The sequence below is a fragment of the Populus alba genome, chromosome 14 (assembly GCF_005239225.2).
Source record: "Populus alba chromosome 14, ASM523922v2, whole genome shotgun sequence".
Classification (NCBI taxonomy): Eukaryota; Viridiplantae; Streptophyta; class Magnoliopsida; order Malpighiales; family Salicaceae; genus Populus; species Populus alba.
The window spans coordinates 19,761,839-19,782,745 of record NC_133297.1 but is presented as its reverse complement, the minus strand read 5'-3'; positions in this window follow the sequence as shown (position 1 = coordinate 19,782,745).

Sequence of the window (20,907 nt, the reverse complement as noted above, 5' to 3'; positions counted from 1 at the left end):
CATCATGGTCTCTATAAGGTAGACTCTTTGGTTGGTTTGGGTGTGTAGGCTACCTGCCAAAAGACCCGAATCATAACCTTCAGGAATGGTCTGGCTTGGTAAAAGGAAAATTTTAGCGTCATGCAATTACCCTTCTTTGTAAAGGATTATACTGGTCAATTTGGATAGCGCGCAACCATATGATCTTTGACTCCAAAACTCCAGACTAAGATGTGATTTTTGACCTCACCTTTCATTAGTTGGCCTTTTGGTTGAAGTCCTCTATTAAAAATTTCAACTATACAGGCTTCGATCTTTATAGAAATCCTGAATGTATCATGAACTGGACTAATTAGTCAAGGCTATAAATTCCTCACTCTCTTTACGTTTTTTAATTCCCCCCTGTAATCTTCCTTATCTTGCAGCCCTCATCTTCTTAATGGGGATGTATTATTTATAATATTCTCGATTACTATAAAAAAAAAAATTATTAACATGATCTATTATGCTTTTAAGACTCCAACTAAACCAAAAACTCTAGCAACACCATCTCCAAAGCCTAACAAACAAATCAACATGATGTGTGCCCAAGTCTGGTGTATCAGATGCATAGTTATAGGCCAATTTGGATTTTGCTTGTGGACTAGGGATTGATCGTGATACGATCCAACCAGGTGGGGCTTGCTTTGAACTGAACACAATAGCATCTCTTATGCCATGAATCTCTTCTATCCAACTTCTAATAAAAATCTTTTGAACTGTGATTTCTCACAATCAGCCATTTTCTCTTCCAACAACCCAGCAAGTTCTCTCAAAACCCTTCCTTCTTGGTTTTACTAATCCCTCTTCATGTTATTGTATTTGCGCATAAACTACAACTGTGTAATGTTCTTTTATTTCTGTACTATAGGCTATAATGCTTGCACTTTCCCTAGTGAGCACCTATGTTCAGAGCCTTTTAGAGGTGATAGGTGCATTATGCCATTCTCTTTCTCACTTAAAGTGGTGAAGCCATCATCTTTTTACTAGTCAATTAGGGAGATTCAGTGTGTGTGTGTGTGTGTGTGTGTGCATGTAAGCTTGCAAAGAAATGTTCATACATTATTTTTTGCTAGAACGACTTATCCTCCATGTATTTGTGAAATTAGTCGGTCAAGTTTCTTACAACTGAGTAATGCTTGAGGTTATGCAGCAAGATTGTGTGATTTGATTAATGCAAACAATAATAAAATACATATACCCTTGTTTCAGGTTGTAACAGTCCGAAGTGTACAACTCGATCAATGTTTAAAGATCCCAACATATCCTCTTTATTTGAGGGTAAATTTTTTTTTTTCCTTTCCAAAAAACATTTTGGTAGAATTTCGTTTGCATTTAGGGCATCTCAAGTTATTGACTACTATCAATTCACTCAATCAACCCATCATCACAAGGTCCCATAATTCCAGATCTTATATCAAACCTCATAATTCCACACCTCATACAATCCACACAATATATATATATATCCTATGAGTAAGTTCAATATGAACATAGTCCAACACATCATATCATAAAATTTAAAAGAAAAGGAATATTAACACGCAAAGAAAGTATTTACAATATAAGAAGTGTTCTTAAATATTTCAAAAGGGTTAATTACAAGATAACTAAAATACTACATGCTGAGCTGAACCTTTGTAAATACATCAAGGTTTACACAAAAGTATACTACATAAACACATTAATTCCCTTTTGTTTTAAGTTAAATATTTACATAAGTTTCACAAAGTAGAGTCCTAAACTAATTATCTTTCTGGATATTTGAAGGACATGATACATAAATAAACATACCATTATATTGATAAAGAATATATATATGCTCATGTAATGAATACAAATGAAGTATTAACTTTCTATTGGATCCATAAGAATTTTAACAGAGAACTTATATTTTTCTTGTAAGTCTTTTAAACCCAATTAACACTCATTTGTATACTCTTAATTTGAATACTCTAATTTACTTGCATGAACTTGGTGACCTTGCAAAGTTTAATCTTGTGATTCATTTCCTGGCAATCCTATCAAGGATACCATTAGCCGAAGCTAATCTTGTATGGTTGGAATACTCGATTCATTAAATCCATAAAAAGTGCTGGAGCATTAGTTAATCCAAAGGGTAGCACCAAGAACTCAAAGTGTCTGTAGCGAGTTCTGAAGGCAGTTTTCGGCACATCTTGCCCCTTGATTCGCATTTGGTAGTATCCAGATCTTAAATCAATCTTTGAGAATACTTTGGCACCCTTCAACTGATCGAACAAATCATCTATCCGTGAAAGTGGATATCCATTCTTTACCGTCACTTTATTCAGCTAATGGTAATCTATGCAAAGCCTCAACGTTCTATCTTTCTTCTTCACAAATAATACAGGTGCCCCCCAAGGTGAGTTGCTTTGTCGCATAAACCCTTTGTCTAAAACCTCTAGCAATTGAATTTTCAACTCATCCAATTCTTTTGGGGCCATTCTGTACAGTGGTTGGGCTATAGGAAACACCCCAGGCAATATATCTATGGTGACTTCAACTTCTCTTTCTAAGGGTAGTCCTGGCAATTCTTCCAGAAATATATTCGGAAATTCCCTCACAATTGGAATGTCAGACATTCCTATTTTACCCTTTTTCCGAATTTATCACATAGGCAAGGTATGTTATACAACCTTTCTTTAGTAGTTTTCTCGCAACCATACCCGAGATCATATTTGTAAAGTTGGAAATTCCCCCTTTAAAGACCATTGTTTCACCCTTAGCCCCTTGGAAGGTTACTGTTTTTGTAAAGTAGTCTAGATGAGCCTTATTTTTTCCCAACCAATTCATACCTAGAATTATATCAAAATCACTTAATTCTAGGGGTATTAAATCTGCTTTTAGTTCACACCCATTCATGTTAATTCCCACCCCTTCAAATACAACATTTGTTTCCATAGTTTCACCCAAAGGTGTCCTAATAATAAATCCTTTCTCTACCCTTTTTGTTTCCTTACTCAAGTTGGTTACATTTTTATTTGTTATAAAAGAGCGAGTGGCACTAGAATCAAACAAAACATGCATTTGATAGTCATTCATTTGCAGCATACTTGCCACCACATCTGATGCTGATTTGACATCCTTCTGGGTCATATGGAAAACCCTTCATTGATCCCTTTCAGTTTGCACTCTGAGTCGTCCCTTATTTGAGTTAGCTTATAACTGAGTTGACCTTCCCGGTCTGTTTACTGTGATAGACTGCTGATGACTCTGAATTTGCTGCTTATGTCTCTAAGGCTGTTCAGTGTTTAACTGGGGGCATTCCCTTTTAAAGTGACCCTTCTCACCACAGTGATGACATCATCTTCCCAAGTACTAACAGGTTTTCCACTTATGACCTTCTCCACGACATATATAGCATCATCCAGGAGAAACCATACAACTCCCGGGGTGTCTTTGTTCACACTGGGCACATCGAGGGTAGCCAATTTCCTTCTGATCATTATGCCCTCTTGTAGCTATAGCCCTGGAATGGTTTGACCACTTCACAACCTCCCACCGATATCCTGTCGGAAGCTAGTTGACGTCCCCCTTTTCTTTTTGAATTGAAGTAACTATTCGCCTCTACCTTTCTTTAGAAGCGGTGGTCTGCCTAAAAGTTCAATATCCTTTCATTTTCGTGCACCCTATGACTCTGTTGGCCTTCTTCCATACAAGTCTTCAAGGCCTGTGCTACTTCAATCAATTCCATTCCTATCCTGAATTGCAAAGCAATCAAACCCTGCTTCAATTCTTGTCTGAAGCCATCCTTTAACTTTTCTATCATGTTTTGTTTTGATGGGACATAATGTGGTGTGAATAGTGAGAGGTCATGAAATCGTCTCTCATACTCAAGTACTGACATTCCCTCCTATCTCATGGCTAAGAATTCATGTTCCTTCATCTTTCGATGATATTTGGAGTAATATTGATTCTCAAACTCTATCTTGAAATCATCCCAAGATAAGGTTTCTATAGCCCTCCTCAACTGAATTGTCTCCCACCAAGTCATAGCACCGTCTAATAGTAATTGAGTAGCGCAATCTACCCATAGATCATGTGGTATCTTAATTTGGATCATGGTTTTTTCCACCTTTCTAATCCACCTTCCCGCCACTTCAACATTTTGTTCACCTAAGTAGGGTTCACAACCCATTTCTCTCATACTTTTCACCAAATGAACTAGTTGTACTATGTCATTAATAGTTGTAGCTACTTCTGAAATGGTTGGTATGATGGGTGCAGGTGGGGGTGCTGGCATAGGAGTGGCAGCATTAGCCATACCTTCCATTACTACTTTGACTAACTGGGTTAGGAACATTGGATCAATATAAGAAACAGATGGCCCTGCAGGTGTAGTCTGAGGGGGCTCCTTTATTCGTTCCCATGGGGCTGAAATGGTCGGTCAAACATCCCCAGTTTGCCTTGGTGTCTATCTAATTTGAGGCCCCGTCGATTCTTCATGCCCTGCTTGAGTCGATACCACCGGTGCATGTGAAGTAGTATCTTCCAAAGGGCTCTGTTCTTACCCCTCAGAAAAGTCTATATCTCTATTCCCCCTCCTTACAGAGGATAAATCTGTTCTAATCTCTTGATGGGTACGTACCATCCTGCAATAAATTAATGAACATCAACAACCTCTTTTTATTTCTTACCATAACCTATACCAGGGCTCTGATACCAACTGTAACAGTCTGAAGTGTACGACTCAATCAATGTTAAAAGATCCCAACATATCCACTTTATTTGAGGATACTTTTTTTTTTCATTTCCAAAATTTTTTTTTGCAGAGTTTCGTTTGCATTTAAGACATCCCAAGTTATCGACTACTATCAATTTACTCAATCAACCCATCATCATAAGGTCCCATAATTCCGGACCTTATATCAAAACTCATAATTCCACACCTCATACAATCCACACAATATACATATCCTATGAGTAAGTTCAATATGAACATAGTCCAACACATCATATCATAAAATTTTAAAAGAAAAGAAAATTTCTACATGGGTGGAGCAGCTGTCCGCTTCTTGGCTGTCTCCCGTTGCTGAGCTGGTGGGAGATAATACGTGGCTTGGGCATGCAGGGGTTTATTTTCCAGCCTCTGCATGATTTTTCATTTTAATGTGTGGGAGCTTCTGAGTGGCTCTACTCTATTCTCTAAGCGTGATGATTAAAGGGCTCTGCCCCCTCTTGATCGGGGCCTTGTTTGCTTGCTGCTCCAGCCGTTAGTTGCTTTTGTTTCCTATACATAGCTGGTGCTGATAATTGTGTCCTATGGGTGGCAGATAGTTATTCTTTCCCCCATGATAAGCATTCATGTCTGCCTATGATTTCCTTACCTCGTTGATGCTGCTGCCTGTGATCTCTTACCACGTGGGGGCTTCTCATGGTAGCTTGGCTTCACATGGTAGCTGTTAGTTCCAATCTGGTGGCTTGAATCCAATCATCTGGCGTCATTATTCTTTTGCGAGGCTTTATGGCTTCCTCTTGTGCTCATCGGATTGACTGCTCTTGGCTTCAGCCTGACTGTTCCTGGCTCCGGCATTTCCTGCCCAGAGTTTCACTTTTTATGTTTCTTAAAGCTGTTGATGATTCTTTGTCTCGGCTTGCTGCTTTTCAGCAGCGCTTGTGCAGCTGCCCTGTGCGGCTTAAATATTTCAACTTTGCTTACATGGGAGCTGTCCATGTTTATGTATATTTTCCTGTATTCAAGGGAGTTTGTTCCCTTAGCGTTGTATTACTTTTTATTTGCAAGCTTGTCTTGCTCTGGCCTGCTCAAGGGAATCTGTCCCCTTTGCCTGGTTTTATATCCAGTTGTTTTGCTGGTTTCCAGCCAGCCTGTACCGCAAGCTTGTCTTGCAAAACATTTTTGATCTATATACTTCTTACATTTGATCAAAAAAAATAAAATTTAAAAGAAAATGAATACTAACACGCAAAGAAAGTATTTACAATATAAGAAGTGTTCTTAAATATTTCAAAAGGGTTAATTACAAGATAACTAAAATACTACATGCTAAGTTGAACCTTTGTAGATACATCAAGGTTTACACAAAAGTATACTACATAAACACATTAATTCCCTTTTGTTTTAAGTTGAATATTTACATAAGTTTCACAAAGTAGAGTCCTAAACTAATGATTTTTCTGGATATTTGAAGGACATGATACATAAATAAACATACCATTATATTGATAAAGAATATATATATATATATGCTCATGTAATGAGTACAAATGAAGTATTAACTTTCTATCGGATCCATAAGAATTCTAAAAGAGAACTTATATTTGCTTGTAAGTCTTTTAAACCCAATTAACACTCATTTGTATACTCTTAATTTGAATACTCTAATTTACTTGCATGAACTGGGTGACCTTGTAAAGTTTAATCTTGTAATTCATTTCTCAGCAATCCTATCACAGATGCCATTAGTCGAAGCTAATCTTGTAATTCATATCCCGACAATCCTATCACGGATGCCATTAGCCGAAGCTAATCTTGTATTTATGCTAGACTTATTTACATTGAACATGACATTTATTGTAATTGCTTTCACCAGAAGAATTTTAAATTGTATAAGTGCAAATAGGAGGAAAATCACGCATCTGCTTCGCTTGTCTCACGACCTCCCCTAATAGAAGATCCAATCCTGGTTGTTCCTCCTGAATCATAATGAAGTTTTTCGTTATGATTCCTTTAAGTTGATATTATAGAGAATCCATATTCATCCATTACTCATATGTTACTTTTTATGCATGTTCATTTCCTCATAATATCATACATACATATATCATGTATATTTTTAGAGTTAGTATCTCAATATGCAAGTGTTCGTTTGACACAATTCTTTTATATTCTTATATATAGTGTTCACGTAAAAGTCTATTGTTACTGTATAACTTTGAATTGTTACTGTCCAATTTTCAACTGTTACTGTCCAACCGTTACTGTCTAATTTTCAACTGTTACTGTCCAATTTTTCAACTATTACTGCCAAACACTCACCAGATTTTGAACTATATCTAAAGTTCTAAAACTTCATTTTAAGTGAGATTAATATCGTTAGAAAGCTAAGACATGAAGCTACGACTTCTTTGAAGGGAGGAGAACCCAGTTTTGCCTCCAAGATGGTCAAAATTGCTCATTAACTACTTAGTCCTATTGCCCTCCATAATCAGTTACGACTCAGTCTCAGTTGGTAACCCATAAATGGAGCTCTACATCTCCAAATTGAGCAAGACCAGTTTCCTTGGTTAGCTAACATTCAAATCTACCATTTCTATGAGAAACCCGATCCTAATCCCCTCATCCTCCTACCCAAAATCTCATCGAAAGTTAGGAGACAAGTCTGTCCAGATTCGTATCCCCCTCCCCTTTACACAATACTTTCATAAACTACATACCACACACATGGATGAACTTAATCTCAATAATAAGTACTTTTTCCCCAATTTATGTCTTAGAACCCTAACCTATGATTCAATATCATGGCATCAATTCTTTATCGAATTAAAAAATAAAGTTTTTTAAGATCATGTTTAAAATACCTTACCCGGTACAAATTAAGATTTTGATCTTCAACTAGTTGAAGATTTTCAACTCCCTCCTTTCTTTTCTTCTTCTTCAATTTCTTGGTAATCCTTTTCTCTCAAGTGTTTATCCCATCTATAAGCTCTTAATCATGGATGGGTTCTTGAAATTTTTGTGTTTCTCTCTTGATTTCTCAAGAATGGGTATAAAACTCGTATCTTGTCTCCTTATGGTTCCATAGATTTTTTTTTTCATGAGGAGAGAGTATTTATATTTTCCCTTATTTGCAATGAGGCCCCCCTTTTCCTTTAAGTGTATTATTCTCTTCAATTAAATCCAACCCTCAACAGTACCGGGTTTATTCTAATGTCTCGAATTATTTCGCTCGGAAATTTATATTCAAGAATTTCTGTTTTTATTTAACCATATGCATGGATTTCTTCACTTTTACTTATTTATTATATATATAATTATTTTTTCCCGGGGTTTACACAGGTGGGTAATAAAAGGATAAAAAAGGAAACGAAACCATAAAACACATGAAAAACAAATCATTTATAAAATATATATATATATATATATATATATATATATATATGTATGTATAGCCTTGTTGCAGGTGTCTTCATTAACAAAAGAAAGTCCTTTACCAAACCCAAAACTTTTACTATTTAGTCCACCATCTATTCGCTAAATTTAAACACCAAGAAACAAAAACATTTAAGAAAAAACATTACAAATCACAGGAAGCTCAAACACCATTAGATCCAAACCCTCCAACACCTCTCAGTTGCATCCATATCCTCAATTTGCATGACATCAGGAGTTACAATTTTCTCAAGAATCGACTGCGCAATTCCATCGCCAACCTTTACCTCGGTATTAACATTAGAGTAATAATCTCAACAGGGCCTCTGTAATCATCATCTATGACACCAACACCCACATCAATCGAGTGCTTCCATGCCAATCCCAATCTCAGTGCTAAAACAACAAAACTCAATTTTAGAAACAAAACCAAACCATATGTGAACATAAATTAAAAGGTACGAAGTGAGATTTACCAATACAAGCATATGTTCCTTCAGGTATAGCAATGCTCAAATATGTAGGGATAAGAGCTTTTAATATTAAAAATATTATTATTTGTATTAAAAATACAATTATTTTGGTTTATAAATATTTTTATTTTTATGATGATTAATATTAAAAATATTATTATTTGTATTATAAATATTATTATTTTTATTATTATTTTTATTTTTTTTTTGTTATAATTCATATTATTTTTATATAAATTTTATTGTTTTTATTATAATAAATATCATAATTAAGAGATTTTGAAAATATATCATTCATTTTGAAAAACAACCATAGATTTGATTTGAGAGGGCATCTGTTGTTACTCAATTTTGGACCCCACGTGTTGGAGACGGTGTATACCTCTTTTGAATTGAGTGTAGGAGTTTAGCTCGTGTTCGCCAGAAGATTGACAAAAGCAGAGAAAGAAATATATTTTTTTGAAAACCTTGTTTGAGTTGTTTTCTGTTCTTTTTATCCTTCCCCTTTGCTACCAAAATCGTCAGGTTTTCTTAGGTTGATCAGGAGTTTTCATAATGCTAAATTTGTTCCTTCTTTATCTAGTCTTTAAGGTAGGATAAATCCCTCAGAATTTGCACTAAAAAAATGGTTCTGCTGCTGTAGCAATTTTTTGTTCCAACTTAGGCTCTGATTCTGATTTTGTTTCGTACGATATCTGATCATCCTAGCTATATTCTATCACTCATGAAATATTGAAAAATTGATCTACACCTTTATTAGGTCCTAGGGATCATTGTTCTTAGGGCAGATTCTCAGTCAGATTTGGATGCTCGGCATTGTCAAATCAAGAACCTTTTTGACAACCTAGATTATTGCCAGATTTTGTTCTCTAAAACAATTTTATCTCACTTCGACTCCTACATCAAAGTTGTAGTCCTAGACACGTAGATGAATTTGGGCTTTTGAATAGCTTGATTTTGAATATCAGAAGCTTAAGATATTCCTATTTGAATATCTAACGTGAAGGCAAAGAATTCTACCACAGAAGGATACTGACCCAAGTTTGCACTAAAAAACTCTAGTTCCATCACAAATTTTGTGAGTTTTGTTCTTAGTTCATACTCTCAGTCATATCAGGACACTCGACATTGTCAATTTCTGAAGTAGACCCGGAGATCCTTTTTGACCAACTAGGTTACTGCTAGATTTTGTTCTCTAAAATGATTTTATCTCACTTCGACTCCTTCATCAAAGTTCTAGTCCTGGACGCGTAGATAAATTTGGGCTTTTGAATTGCTTGATTTTGATATTAGAAGCTTAAGTTATTTTTGTTTGAATATCTAGTGTGAAAGTAGAGATTCCTGCCGCGAGAAGGATTTTTTTTGCCCGAGTTTGCAGGGACACAATTGCAATAAGATTGAAGACCAATTGCAGGCCAATTTGAATCCTTTTGGACCAAGGACCAAATGGAAAAGGTGCTAAAATAAGGAGGATGATTGAAGATAAAAAATAGAAAGGAATTCTGCCGAAGGAAGACATTGAAGAAAACACGTTTACCTGTACAGCTAGCCGTTTTCTTTCTTTCCTTTTTATCTGAAATTTCTTGTTTGGTTTCCATGTTTCTCTCACTTGAATGGAGAGCTGTAGACCATGTTTTTATTGCCTCATTTCAAAAGGAGCAGCTGACCCTATGGAAGGAAAGAAAAGAGCCACACCATCCTTTAAAACTGGAAAGAAATCAGACGTGAGCACAAAATCAAAATCAGAATCAGAATATTGCAGTTTCCTTTTTGTGTTTTTTTACTGCAAATCAGTAGGGATTTGCATCCTAGAATTAATGCATTTAATATTTCCTAAAAAGAGATATGTTAGACTATATATAAGCCCCTCTAATGACCTAGCAAAGGGGAAAAAAAAGAAAGGAAGAGGAGGGGAAAAGAAACGCAAATAGGAGGAAAGAAAGAACAAGAGAGAGGTAGAATACGAGCAGAAAAAACCGAAGAGAAAAAGAGAGAAGAAAACAAACACAGAGAACAGGGGTTCATCTTTTTGACTGTGAAAGTCTTCATAGGAACGAAGAGGAGAGAAAAAAGCGAGAGGCAGGTAAAACAAGGAGAAAGCAAGAGGCTAGGGAAACGAAAAAAAGAAGAGACAGCGAGGGGAGTGTGTAACAACCCTAATTTTTCTATTAGTTTATTCGTTAATCTCTCCCCCTATAAAGGGTAGATGAAGCAATTTTTTTTTTTTTTTACTCGCCGAAATTTCGGCAGAGTCTCCTCTATACCGGGAGATCCCAAGTTATCGACAATGTACCTGCACACATTTTGAATCACATCTCATCCACAATCACATCCATGTTTAGTACAATTAACTACATAACTCACTCTAGATTATGCTCAGGACTATATTCATTCCCAAACTCCATCTTACATCACATACACAAGTTAATAATTAAAAGAGCCAATTTCAACACGAAATTTCATATATATATATACACACACACACACAACACAATTTAATATTCTAACATAGTCTACTACATTCTAATATCCCAAGCATAGGTTGGTACATTTAATATTTCAGAAACAAAATATTACGAATATAATATTCCATATAGGTTACATGTTTACTGCATGACAAAATTACACCACAAATCCCTAAGTTCCTAACTTATACAAAAAGGGATCAAAGGACTTTAAATCTATTCCTGACGTGAATGGGAGGGACCTGCAAAAATATAAATTTTCCATATAATTAAAAACAAATGATTAAAATACAAGCAATTTACAAAATAAAATTAGACAGCATATATATCTACTTAAATCATATAAGATTCTAAATACAACCACAAACCCCTTTTAATGGTTATATAAGAATTCTTTATTCTTCTTCTTCTTCTTCTTTTTTCCTGTTAACTACTTCTCCCCCCCCTCTTCATCAAAAAGACTATTGCTGACACCAATGACCTCCATTAGTGTCTTTAGTTGCCCGTCCTGGAACAACTAATTAGTTTCATGAAAATGCCGACACAAATGTAAACGTTTGTGTCATTAACTATTTTTAAAATTAAAATAGTTAATCATTGTTCCATATTACCTTGGGAGGTTCTCAGGTATGCCGATGTCAAAATTCTTGACATCATTAGCTTTCACCTCGGAAAGCTAATCAAGTTTATATTTTTCCTCTCACGTACCAGTAATGCCGATGTTATCCAACTTGGTTAACATCATTAGCCTCCCATATCAGGGACAAACAAATCAAATTCGAGAAACAATCATTACCAAAATTCCTTGTTACGATCTATTTCCTCCAAAAGAACCCATAAATTAAATCTAGTTCTCCGTTCCATTTTATTTTTTCGTCATTTGACCTTTCCTTTCCCTTTTTTTTTCTCATCAATAAGCACCAAATTTTTATAGTTCAAAAGTTAGTTAAAATAATTATTAATATAGGTACCAAGTACCTACCTGTTGTGGACGCTCGACTTGCGTTCCCCTGTGGTTGTTGTACTCCTCTTGCAGTTCCTCCTTAAACCACAAACACCCATCATTATTCCATATTAATCCACATATCACATGCAACATCAACATTGAAAATAATATTCATTTCTCTTTTACCAAATCTTTTCTTTCTCATCACTTACATTCCCCATTATTATCCTTTAACTTTTCAGTTCATTAGTAGTCCAAGTGGACATCATAAATTCAATTTTTTTATTACAGTTTATTCTTTTTGAAGATCAAGACACACTTTATGAAAGGCAAGAAAACAAATTCTACCCTTCATATGGCTAAATTTCGCCATTTTATCAACTTGGCCGAATCTGCCAACAGGGGTGGCAGCTCAACCTCTCCTCAGTTTTTTATTTGTATCTGGAGTTCTAGGACTCCAAATTAGGCGAGGTCAGATTCGTTGGAAAGCTAACACTCCTGGCTACACTTCTATGAGGGGAACCTCCCTGAATTTTGTAGGTTTCAGGTCCAAAATCCCCCAGGAAACAGGGCAACGAACCTGCCCAGTTTTGCTAATGGAGAAGGTATCTCCAATTCATCTTAAATCCCTGCTTCCTCATCAGTCACGACCATGCCTTCCCTTTATTCATGGCATTCCCATCTCATTTTATGTCCTCTTTAGGTCACTGGTACCAAATTAATAAATTAAGCACACCATAAGTTCTCATTCCCTCTCTGCAGTATCCAGCAGAGAATGTGGCCAAGGGAACCAAGAGTTCCCGATGATAATTTCTGTCAAATGGATGGTGTTCCTTCCAATCCCACCGGTCAGTTAGTAGATAAGTGTAATAAGAACAACATATCCAAAACTTAGCATGATCCAACGGTGGAGTCCTAATATATGGCCACCGGAGTATTATTGGTTTTACTCCAAAATCTGCAGCTCTCTCTATCCGTTTTTCTCTTCTTCTTTTTCTTTAAGGCACTTAGATTAATCTAATCCATTTAACCTCACTCATTTCTGCATTTTCCCAACATTTTATGTTAAAGAACCCTAAATCCCAATTCAAGAAAGGCATAAACTTCTAATCAAATTGAAGTTGATTTCATAGAAATTGGAATTAGAACTCCTTACTTGGATGGAAATCTAAACTTTACTTCACAAATTTTAGAAGAATCTTAGCCTTCTTCTCCTTGTATGTTGTCAGCCACTTTCCCCCCTCTTCTCTTCACCAATTCTTCACTTTTCTTCTTGTTAATTCTTCCACCCGATTGTGTTCCTCCACTTTGTATACTTCAATTTTTGCTTTATTTTATATTATAACAACATTTGGAATTATTATAAACCTCCCCCTCTTTGTATACTTTATTCTCGGGCTTCACATTCTTCCCACCTAATAAAAATTTCGTCCTCGAAATTTAAACTACATACCTGACTCAAGGAATAGATGGGGGTATTTTTCCTTAATCTTTGATTCTCTCTCCCATGTTTCTTCCTCAATTTTTGAGTTCCTTCACAACACTCTGACTAGTGATACTCTCTTATTCCTCAATGTTTTTTCACTCCGATCCATGATCTTGACTAGCCTGGTCTCAAGTGTCAAATCTTCTTTTACTTCCATAGGAATTGGAGGTAACACTCGGGAAGGATCCACTTTCGCCTTCCGTAATAGTGATACAAGGAATACATTGTGAATCTTCTCTAGGTGTGCTGGTAGCTTCAAGCGGTAAGCAACCGGCCCTATCCTAGCTATCACCTCAAATGGCCCAATGTACCTCGGAGCAAGCTTTCCTTTCATTCCAAACCGAATGATGCCCTTCCATAGTGCCACCTTTAAGAATACTCTATCCCCTATTTGGAATTCTAAAGGTCTCCTCCGGTTATCTGAATAACTCTTCTGTCTATCTTGGGCTTCCTTCATTCTTTGCCTGATCATCCTTATTTTATCAGTTGTTATTTGTACCACTTCAGGACCTAGGAGTTTCCTTTCTCCAATTTCATCCCAGCATATCGGAGTGCGACATTTTCTCCCATAAAGAGCTTCATATGGAGCCATCCCGATAGTAGCTTGGTAACTATTATTATACGTGAACTCTACCAACGGTAACAAGTCTTCCCAGTTTCCCTCGAACTCTAGCACACATGACCTTAAAAGGTCTTCAAGTGTTTGGATAGTTCTTTCCGATTGGCCATCTGTTTGGGGGTGGAATGTCGTGCTCAGGTTAACCTCAGTTCCCAAAGCTCGTTGTAAGCATGGCCATAACCTCGAGGTAAATCTTGGGTCTCGATCTGACACCATCGATATGGGTACTCCGTGTAGTCTAAGGGTGGTGGATTGTAAGATCCCACATCGGCGGGTGAGGGATGTGTTGCTGGCCTTATAAGTGGTGCTGGTTGCCAACTTGTCATACGCGTTTTGGGGCGTCAGGCTTAGAAGTGGGCTCGCGTCACCGGGAACAAAACCGTGAGGGCGGTAAGGCCCAAAGCGGACAATATATGGCAAGTTGGGCCGGGCCGTTACATTTGGTATCAGAGCATTTGGTTGTAGTTTCAGGGATTGAAATACTAATGTGATTTTGGAAAAATGTTACAGGATGGCTCGTACACGGCAAGCCACCAGGGCTGTTCCGTCCCCTGTACAAGGAAGAGAGTATGACTCACTTTCTGGGGATGAAGCCGAAAGGGACCCATTAATGGGCACTGCCTCCCATCAATCTGTGGCGTCAGCCCATTCAGAGAGGGGAGATTTAAGGGGACATCAGGGTGACCCTATCACTTCTCGGACAGAAGTGTCGCCGGCTGAAACACTGGGTGGCCAAGGATCAGAAGACAGGCCACCGCCAGTGACATCAACGGTCACCCCAAATCCCTATTCGGACCCCACATTTCTCGAAAAATTGGTCAAGGCAGTAGTAGGAGGGATGGCTGCAGGTGCATCCAATTCTACTCCTCGGGTGGAAAGAGTAATCACCCTGGTCCAATGGGTGAAGGGCATGCGAGAAATGGGTTGCACGACCTATTCAGGGGAAGAAGACACTGAAGTAGCAGGGCATTGGTTGAGGAAGGTAGAAAGGGTTATAGATCAGATGCAGGTGCCAGAGGAAACTCGAGTAGATTGTGTGACCCAGCTATTAACAGAGAGTGCCCACTCCTGGTGGGAGACCATTAGAGAAAGAAGGGCAGGAGAAGATTTGAGGTGGGGAAACTTTCGAGAAGAATTCGAGGAACGGTATTACTCCTGGCAGCACCGAAAAGAGAAAGAGCTCATATGAAGATCAGATCGGTGTTACGAGATAAAGTCTTAGAAGTTCAGTTGGTGGATGAGGGTGTAAGGAAAATCAAGGAAAAGATAAAGCAAGGCAAAGAGTTATTCCTTCAAGTGTTGCAAGGAGGGTTGGTGGCGATGGGAAAACGAGTTTACGTACCTGAGAATAAGACCTTAAAGGGTGAGATATTGAAGGAAGCTCATGAATCTCGGTTTGCAAACCATCCTGGGAGCACCAAGATGTATAGGGATCTCAAGGAGTATTACTGGTGGCCAAATATGAAAAAAGAGAAAGCAGAATATGTGTCAAGATGTGGGATATTTCAACAAGTGAATATAGAACATCAAAGGCCGGCAGGAGAATTACAACCACTACCAATTCCAGAATGGAAATGGGAAAATATAGCCATGGACTTTGTAACCGGATTGCCAAAGGGGAAAAGGGGCAATGATGCTATATGGGTAGTGGTAGATCGACTGACAAAGTCGGCTCTATTCTTGCCCATCAAAATGACGAACCCCGTAGATAAGTTAGCCAAATTATATGTGAAGTTTGGTATCAGAGCCGACCTCATTGGCTGTCCGGTTATGCCTACGAGGTCATCGGGCTCCTTAAGGGGGGTGGATTGTAAGATCCCACATCGGCGGGTGAGGGATGTGTTGCTGGTTGCCAACTTGTCATACGCGTTTTGGGGCGTCAGGCTCAGAAGTGGGCTCGCATCATCAGGAACAAAACCGTGAGGGTGGTAAGGCCCAAAGCGGACAATATATGGCAAGTTGGGCCGGGCCGTTACAGAGTGAATGTCGCAGATAACAGGGGAGAACAAAGAGAGTTTCTTTCCTTCATCCTTTCGTTACTATGAGAAAGGAAAACATAACGGAGGAGAGGGAGAGAAGAGAAATAGAAGCAAAACAAACCAGAAAGAATGGAGACACAAGAGAACAGCAGATGAGTGCAGACAGCGGAGAATTGAAGAAACCGGGTTCGCCAGCAAACCAGGTAAGCTGTCTCTCTTTTCTTACTAGCTTTGCATGCATTCTTGGTTGCATTGTTACTGTTCAAGTGAAATTTAATTCACTTGAACAGTAGATGAGTGCAGACAGCGGAGAATTGAAGAAACCGGGTTCGCCAGCAAACCAGGTAAGCTGTCTCTCTTTTCTTACTAGCTTTGCATGCATTCTTGGTTGCATTGTTACTGTTCAAGTGAAATTTAATTCACTTGAACAGTAACCAGCCAAGGCATGCACGAGGAAAGTCACGAATGCCTTTGTGCCCAGCCGGGTCACTGGTTTGGGCCAGTGACATGGCTAGGCATGCTAGGTTCAGCCCAATCACATGGCCCAAGCTAGACCCAGTCCCTAAAAAAATGATTAATATCATTTTTTTTTATTTACTTTGTGGTTTTTGTGTTTTTATATTGTAAAAATATAAATCTCATATTTAGAATACCCGGTTTTCAACGCAATGGGACATATATATATATATATATATATATATAAATGTTTTCATGCATACGGCCAATACCCTAACATGTTTTGAATGTTTTTTTTATATATTAAACACAACAAAATTATTTTCTCGCATTTCTGGATTTTACAACATGTTTGTAAAACTCCAAAGGGTATTGGCCAATATTTCAAAAAAAATATAAAAATCTTATTTTGTGGGGAATTCATCTATTATTCACCATTAATATTTGGATAAAGAAATTCCAAAAGGATGAATATCCAAAATATTATTGGGAATAATTGGTTATTATTCACTATTAATATTTGGATAAAGAAACCCTAAGTGGTAAATATCCAAAATAATTTTCTAGGAATAATAAGTCATTACACATCCTTAAAAGAAGCCTTGATTATAATCAAGGACATTTCAATATTTTTTACTCCATGGTTTACGAGCCGTGAGAGTATGAAACACTAGGGCAAAAATAAGCTTTTAAAGCGCTCTGAATTTCCTTATATTCCTAATTTTGTATCCCTTCTCCTTGCGATTTACGAGTCGCAAACTCTTGAAATACTAAGGGAAAAATGAGCTTTTAAAGCACATGGAATCTCCTTGGATTTCTATCTTAATAAGTTTAGTCTGAATCAGACACAGATTGCAAGAGATTTGCATTTGTTCTCCTTGGTACTTTATAGACACATCTAAAGGTATGATCCACATTGACCAAGGTTTCTTTCTTGTTAGACTTTCAGTTCGAGTTTGTTCATTATAGCAAAATATATCCTAGAAAACTAATGGGATTAGAAAACACTAATACCATAGCAATTATAAGGCCAACCAAACACCAAGTAGCTTACCTTAGGTTGGGTGTACTAGGGGTGCTAATACCTTCCCTTTACACAACCAGTCCCTTGCCTTAGAATCTCTGAAAGACCAATTAGGTTTCCTAGTGACCAAAATACTAGGTGGCGACTCCTTTACACAAACAAAAAAAAAAACATGAAATCAATCGAGGGTCGTCGCGATACCGTGTGGGTGACATTCGATAGTTATTATTAATTTTAAAAATATTATTATTTGTATTAGAAATATTTTTAATTTTATTAATATTAATATTAAAAATATTATTATTTGTATTATAATTAATATTGCTAATATTTAAAATATTATTATTTGTATTATAAACTTTATTGTTTTTATTATAGTTAATATTATTAATAATTACGAAATTTTAAAAATATATAATTAATTTTGAAAAAACAACCCTAGATTTGATTTGAAGGGAAAAAAATATTATTATCACTACTACTATTATTATTAAATTAATGAATTTGAAGAAAAATATTATTATTATTGAACAAAAACAAGTTTTATTTGAGGGAATTAAAAACTATAAAAACTTAGGTAAGATAATTTTAATATTATTATTAATATCATAAATATTATTAAAGATCATGCTCTTGCGCTCTTTCTTTGTATTTTGTAATGTTTAAGTTATTTTATGTTATATTAATCTCTTGTTTATGGTTTTCATTTCCTTTCCTTTACTTATATAATTATGTTTTTATCTTATTTATTTATGTTTCTTTCTTCCATTATGTTTAGCTAAATTTATTATGTCAAGGTGAAAAGGTTACACTAATGGTGTAAGAATAAGTATAGTATAAACTCAACATGGACTTTAATACTTGATACTAACATGTTTTATATTTATTATCTTGCTCACTCTTAATACCTTGCTTGTTAAATGGTTAATTTAGATTTGTGTTGAACAACCCTTGGTACAACAAATACTTGGCACTTTCATAGCTCCACTGTATGCTATAACCGACACTTGTGCTATGAAAGGAACTTGATTTGTTGTTAACATAAGTTATTACCATGAATACCTGATAATATTTACAAGTATTGTCATTACTCGAATAAGATAATTAATGTAATCATGTTAACAATTTATAATCTGATTGGAACCTCCTTTGTGTGTGGTTTCCAGTTGAGTAATTAGAATTTATGCTATACTTGTTTGAAGTACCATTAGTGGATCCTCTAACCTTGACATTTGTTTTTATCATTGTTTAATCCTCACATTAATCTTACATCTCAAAGTCCTCTTTATTATTACTTATTACTATTACTATTGTTACTATCATTATTATTACTCCTACTACTACTACTACTATTATTAGTATTAGTATTCGTATTATTATTATTATTATTATTATTATTATTATTTTTTGTTGAAATGTTAGAATTTTATATATCAAAATATAAACAAGCTGGATGACCAGCAACAAAGAAACATCTATACAGAACAAGCTTATGGGAACAGGCTCCTAGAAAGAGCATGAGAATAATGCAAATATACCAATCCCTTGGTTATTTTAGGAACCCAAAAACTATAGGTGCCTAGGATAACCAAGCAAAATGAAACCAAGCAACAGGACCATTTAGACAGGACAAGTTTATAAATACAAAAGAAAAGCTGGCCTATAGCACGCAGGCCCGTCAGCAAAAGACAAAAGAACCACCAAGGTATGCATGGGGCATGCATACACGTAATACCAGAGCTGAAGAAATTCACCAAGAACCAAAGACTTAAACCCGCAGAAACAGAAGCCCTACTCAGATAAATTGTAGTTAAGAGTGATCCCTCTCATGAAAGTGGAAGATGGTGTAGAACAAGACTTGGAATCTCCTGAAGACTATACCGACATCTCTTGAATTACTACTTATTAGTATTATTATTGTTGTTGTTGTTGTTGTTGTTGTTGTTGTTGTTGTTGTTGTGTTGTTGTTATTTATAATTTATATAGTTAACCTCCCTGTGGTTCGACCCTGGTCTTGTCAGGTTATTTATTACTTCGACACTCCTGCATTTAAGAGATGACATCAATCTTTTGGTCGTGTCAATACGCTAGACTTTATTTACATTGAACATGATATTTTTAGTAATTGCATTCACCAGAAGAATTTTAAATTGTATAAATGCAAATAGAAGGGAAAATCACGCATCTGCTCCGCCTGTCTCATGACCTCCCCTAACAAAAGATCCATTCCTGGTTGCTCCTCCTAAATCACAAGGAAGTTTTTGGTTATGATTCCTTCAAGTCAATATTATAGAGAATCCATATTCTTTCATTACTCATATGTTAGTTTCTATACATGTTCATTTCCTTATAGTAACATACATACATATGACATGTATATTTTTAGAATTAGTATCTCAATGTGCAAGTGTTTGTATGACACAATTCTTTTATATTCTTACATAAAGTATTCACGTGAAAGTCTACTGTTACTGTGTAACTTTGAACTGTTACTGTCCAACTATTACTGTCTAGACATTGAATTGTTATTAACCAATCGTTACTATCTAGACATTGAACTGTTACTGCCTAACTATTAATGTCCAACTATTACTATCTAAACACTCATCCGATTTGTAACTATATCTAGAGTTCTAGAACTCCATTTTAAATGAGGTAGATCTTGTTGGAAAGCTAAGACACGAGGCTACAAGTTCTCTGAAGGAAGGAGAACCCAATTCTGCCTCCAAGATAGTCAATTTCTCATCAACTAATTAGTCCTACTGCTCTACAGAATCAGTCACAACTCAGTCTTGGTTGGTAACCCATAACTGGAGTTCTACATCTCTAAATTAAGTAAGACCAGTTTTCTTGGTTAGCTAACATCCAAATATACAATTTCTATGAAGGAACCCAATCCTAATTCCCTCATTCCTCCTACTCGAAATCTCACTGAAAGTCAGGAGATAGATCTGTCTAGATTCGTCACCCCCTTCCCTCCACACAATACTTTCATCAATTCATGTCTAAGAACCCTAACCTATAATTCAATATTAAGGCATCAATTCATTATCGAATTTGAAATGAATTTTTAAGATCATGTTTAGAACACCTTACCCGGTACGAATTAAGATTTTGATTTTCAACTAGTTGAAGATTTTCAACTCCCTCCTTTATTTTCTTCTTGTTTAATTTTTCTAGTTAATCCCTTACTCTCAAGTGTTTATCCCATCTATAAACCCTTAATCTTGGATGGGTTCTTGAAATTTTAGTGTTTCTCTCTTGATTTTGCAAGAATGGATACAAAACTCCCTATTTTCGTTCCTTATGG